Here is a 5,785-nt window from a genome sequence, read left to right on the forward strand (position 1 = left end):
GTGCATTTAAGTTCAAGACAAAGTGGCTGAAAGCACAAATCCAATCCTGTCATTTTCCTGTTGATATTCTAATTCAGGGGCCAACAAATTACAGCCCACAAACCTAATCCGGCTGGCCACCTGTTTTTTATGGTCTGTGAAGTCAGAATGGCTTTTAAATTTCTAAATGACTGGGGGAAATCAAAGGAAGAATAATATTTCACAACATGAGAAAATTATATAAAGTTCAAATTTCAATTTCTATAAATATAGTTTTATTGGAACACACCATGTCCATTCATTTACATATTGTCTCTGGGTGCTTTTGTACCACAACAGCAGAGTTGAATAGTTACAACAGAGACTGCTATGGCCAGAAAATCCTAACATATTTACTACTTGGCCTTTCACAGAAAAAGTTTGTTGCCCTTATTCTAGGGAGAAAACACACATGGTAAAAAAAAGAAAAGGAATTGCAATTGATGAGATACGAAGGCAAAAAAGAAAGAACTGAACAAAATGCTTTCTGTCCTGTGTACCCATAACAGGTGCTAATACTCTTCTATCATCCCACATGTTATATTGTCAGTATAGTCTTCGCAGAGTGGGGACTAGAATCAGTTACCTTCATTCAGTTTTATGGCGGTTGATTTTACCCCGTAGGAGGATAGAGGGCAGGTTTTAAAAAAAATGAGAGCAGGATGATTATCCTGGTGGTTCAGATATGAAGAGGGAAACATAAGGGATTTGGGTGGATACTGTTTTCACTTAGGTCCTTATTACTAAGTGCCTCCCCCCCCACCCCCCAAAATGTATTTTCTGACTCTGGAGAACTGACTGAATCACTGTAGGGCCCTAATACTCTGTTGTGGGCAATAATTCTTTCAGTAAAAGGAATGTTTGAAAATTCCAAAATGCAGTGTTTTAAATATCAACCACTCCACCTGCAGGCCTTTGATTAGCCACATTCCCTGATTTTATGGCTGTATGAGACATTAAAAAAGATCAGTTCAGACTTTATTCATTTCCAAATGCAGACCCTTTTGGAATAACACCATCAGAGCTGTTTCTAGTGGCTTACTCTTTGCTTAATTGATACATTCCTTTAGGGTCACTTAACACCACAGAAGCAGGTGTGAGAAAATAGTCCGAATTCCAGTGCCATCCCAGAATGAGAAAGAAGGGGAAGACTGTGGGTCAAGAACCTCTTAGGGAGGTTGTCACAGAAACATTAAACATCTTCAAGCCAGAAAGTAGTTTCCTTTCCACTCTTCTTCCCCATCCCTAAACTTCACATTTTTGGGAATAGTTAACTGAATGATTTTGCGTCTACCCAACAGCAAATTACGTTGCCAGCTGACTGCTATGAAAGGACTCTGGGCTACAACAGTAAATAAGATACAGCTCTTGTCCTGGAGAAGTTGACGCCCTGTGAAAAAGGTTGATGCAAAGGCAGACATAACACAGTTTTAAATGCTACAGATCAGAGTGAGTAAAGGTACTGTGTGGGCACAAAGGGCCACCTGCCTCAGGCTCAGGGGGCAGAAATGCTTCCCAGAGATGATATCTAAGCTGAGCTCTGACGGACAAGTAGAAATCGGCTAAATAAAGGGCCCGAGGTTAGGAGTAAAAAGGGTATTTAAGGCACAGAGATGTCAAGGATGAGGGAGTATGGCCCATTGGAACTGCAGGAGAATAAAAGAAATAACAACAGAGAGAAAAGAAGGGCCGGCAGAGTCAGGTGAAGAATAATGTGTTTGCTATACCAGAGAGTCTGGACTCCCTACTGAGGACGAAGGGGACGTATTGTGCGGTTGCTGGTGTGGTGACATGATCAAACTTCTACTTCAAAAAGCAAATTAGCTGCTGAGTGGAAAAACCATCGAAGGAGGGCAAGATTGGAGGTGAGGAGAAGAATAAAGAGAATAAAGTGATGCTGCCAGGCAGAAACGATCTCCCTCATCTTTGACATCTCTGTGCCTTGAATGCCCTTTTTACTCCTAACCTCGGGCCCTTTATTTGGCCAATTTCTACTTGTCCTTCATTGCTCAACTTAGACATCATCTCTGGGAAGCATCTCTGCTCCCGTGAGCCTGAGCTAGGTGTCCCCTTGTGCCCACACAGTACCTTTACTCACTCTGATCTGTAGCACTCAAAACTGTGTGTTTGCCTTTGCATTTGCCTTTTCCACAAGGCAGTGTATATGAACCAGGGTAGAGATAATGGTAGTGGAAAAGAACAAGGCCAAGGTCAGCATATATGGCCATGCTGGTTACGCCCTGCACAAAACACTTTCTACAAAGGGAGTTACTGAAAATCAGACTGCCGTCTGCTGCCCACGTATTGTGTCCTGGCAGGAGGACGAAGGGAACCCCTCTTTTTTTTTTTTTTTTTTTTTTATCAACCAGACAGGAATCATTTTGTTATTCTCACAATGTTACCATATGTATGAGCAGTGTTGAAGGCCCTGTCAAAGATGAGCATATTCTAGAAATTTTAAAGAAGCAAAACAGCTAATCAGATATAAAAACTAGAGAGAGGAAATTTGAAGAGGACACTGAAATACTTGGCCCTAGCACATTGGCGTTTACCAATACGGGACATGCTCTCTCATTCCTAGTCCAGCTCTACTTTGTCTGTTTAACCCAATTCCTTTTTGATATCACAAATTTCTTAAATAAGTTCATATAAACCTATTCCAATAAAAATAAATGTATTTTATTTCTATTTAATATTTTTCACTTCTTTTATTCTTTGTCTATGCTTGGTTCTATTTACGTCACACCTAAGAGAACATGGTATAGCAGGAAAAAAGTAAGCTTTATTGTGGGACAAACTATAAATCTCAGCTCTGCCAACAGTTACAAGACCCTTCAGTCTTCTGAGCCTCTGTTTATTTGTTTGTAAAATGGAGATGATAATGCTTATCTTGTAGAGTTGCTATAAAAGGCAGTGTATATAAACCACCTCACTTGATGACCAGTACATACAATAGTGAACACAATACCTTTAGCTATTGTTTTTATTATTTACTGATTAAAAATTTGGAAGCTTACTTCTTTCTCCATTCCTATTTTTTCAGTTCCTATTTTAAGCTTTATAGTCCTGTAGTCCCTTCCTTTTATATTGTCAACTTATGACCGCATCCAATAGCTTCTAGAAGTGCTTGCCTATTGCAAAACCCTTCCACCTAAAGAACTTCTCAAATGTGCCTGTTCATCTAATAAAACTCCACTGATAATTCTAAAGGCATACCCAAAATGTAACTCCTTAAAAAGAATAGATTTTAAATGATGAATATTGATAATACACATGCTTATTTGGGAAGTTTTCTGGAAAGAAGAATCCAGATCTTATTAGGCCGTGTGGCATATATGACTTCTCATAAGCAGTAATTCTACTTTATGTAGTTTGATTTAGAGAGCATTAAATGCATACTGTGTGGCTGGCACTATATTGGATAACTTATGGACATCTTAAGGAAAACTAAAGCATGGCTTCTCCTCTTGGGAAGCAGGGCTTCATTTTTTATTTTTAGTTGGAGAATTTAAAAAGTTGAATTCTATTTCAATGAAACTATTTTTACTGAAACATTTAGGTAGGAGGCAAGATCTTAGCGAAGAATTTTTAGTTAATCTTCAGCAGCCAATACATAAAAAGATGTTACTGGAAACAATTTCAGATTTGCTTATCCTTAAATAATGTGGCCCGTTTTCATTTTGAGGGAAAAAATGAATTCCACAGAAAAAAAGGCTTCATGACTGACTGAGTCATCTGTGTAGATTTTTTCCAGTAAGCTACATTATGCTGGATGCTGTCCAAAAGGGAAAATGTCAAACACACTGGGGTTCAGTTTGGCATGTGGGTGGGTTTACTCAAGCACAGAAATCAAATATAGCTTAGGAGCCAATACCTTAGGAAACGACAGAATGGATTGCAAATCAGAGCTGGAATTTCTAGAAGTTCTTTTTTAGGTGACTCCTACAAATGCAATATAAATGAACACTACACAAGTGAGCATATCGATGACATTTATTGTATTTCTTTCTTAGAATCCTAAAGTAGAAAAACAACTTACCTTATAAAATTAGCCTTCGTCCCATACAATCATTCCTCTAGGACACATAATCTCTAATAGATTTTCACGCTTCTGCTTAAAAACCTCCGAGAATGGAGAGCTCACTGCCTTGTAGCTCAGCCCTCTTTCTCGGTCAAACAGATGTTATGCAGAAGAAAGGCCCTGGAACTATGTAAGCCAAAGCAGTAACAGTGGTGTTATACAGATGGGTGAAATTGTGGAGAGGGGCGAGTGTTACTGTTGTTCATTGCTTTTCTATATTTTTTAACTTTCTGTAATGAATTTGCATGTTTTATAATAAGAAAAATAAATATTTAAAAACCACGAAGAATTCAAATACACGAAGATCATTTTAACTTTTCACTATAAAAATCAAAGAAGAGTAAGATTAATTAGCTGAAAATCAGGCACCAAAATTACAATATTCCAGAAATCTGTGACTAGGAAATACCAATTTCAGCCACATCATGATGTCAACCAAGGTGCTGTTGATCAAATTGTTTTTAGTTACATTGTTCTTGGTCAAATTGTATTCTACTTTATAAGTCCTATGCTATGCAACCTCTGCTTCTGTTAATGTACCCTAAGGATGCCAAGATTTTAGAAACCGCATCACTCTGTGCATTCTAATCAAGCTAATATTGAACTTACCGCCATCTTTCCTGTGCCCTATAGTTACCTAAATGGTTTTTTTTTTAATGTGGAACTTCACATCTATCCCTATGAAGGTTGATTATATCTCCTTGTTTCCTTCTTTCTTATGAGGTGCTAAGCAGAGAACTTAAGTAGGGGACAAATTGTTCCTGGACAAGAAAAACCGAATTCTGCAGAATTATTCATTCCTCCTTATGACTGTTCCTACGTCCCTGCCTTGCAGGTCCTTGGCCTTCCTTCCCTGTTTCCAATAAATTACTAGCCAATTCCTATTAAATAATATGATTTAAAACAAGATCTATAATATTAAACATCTCTTACACATCTAATGTTTCCACTTAGGTTACCCCACTTATTCCTCAAAAAATCTGGTTGGGGCATCTATGGCCACGTCATCCTGAACAAGTTCGATCCCATCTGATCTTGGAAGCTAAGCAGGGTTGGGCCAGGTTAGTACTTGTATGGGAGACCACCTAGAAAGACCAGGTGCCGTAGGCATAAAAAAATAAAAAATAAGGGATTGTAAGCTGACAAATTCCTTGCAATCTGTGAGGTCAACCAAGGAAGGGTTGCCTTATCTAAAAAAATAATAATAATCAAGTTGGTAGGTATCATTATGTTCATTTTTACAGTAGAGAAAAAGAAGCCCCAGGATAAAAGTAATTTTCCTTAAGCTGCACAGTTACTCATTGGCAAGGGTAGGATTTGAACCTACATCTGAGAGGTTTTAATGCTATTGATGCCTCCAGGTATTTATTGACCCTGGTTGCCTGCCCTTATCCTTGTCTTTCTGTTCTCAGATAGACTATCACTTATTCTCTGATTTCCAACACTGACCTGGAACAAATTTTGTCAAATACCTTGCTGAAATCAAGACCTATAACATTCTCCTGCTCTATAACATTTTAGCAACTTTCTAAACAAAATTACTAAACAAAATCTAACTCATACTGAACTGTACCAGATCGTTTACCTGAACAGTTCAAAGGTAGAACTGGGTTGACGCAAACACTCAAGTAATGTCCTCAAAACTTGACCTCTCCATGTTTTGGTTCAGTGCTCCTCCATCTCAGC

At 38.3% G+C, this 5,785-nt stretch overlaps 1 pseudogene; it reads left to right on the plus strand.

Moving 5' to 3' along the window:
- Positions 1-5,090: 5,090 nt before the first annotated feature.
- Positions 5,091-5,209, plus strand: LOC111730295 (annotated as a pseudogene).
- Positions 5,210-5,785: the final 576 nt, after the last annotated feature.

Source organism: Pteropus vampyrus, unplaced genomic scaffold (assembly GCF_000151845.1).
Source record: "Pteropus vampyrus isolate Shadow unplaced genomic scaffold, Pvam_2.0 Scaffold9, whole genome shotgun sequence".
NCBI classification, from domain to species: domain Eukaryota; kingdom Metazoa; phylum Chordata; class Mammalia; order Chiroptera; family Pteropodidae; genus Pteropus; species Pteropus vampyrus.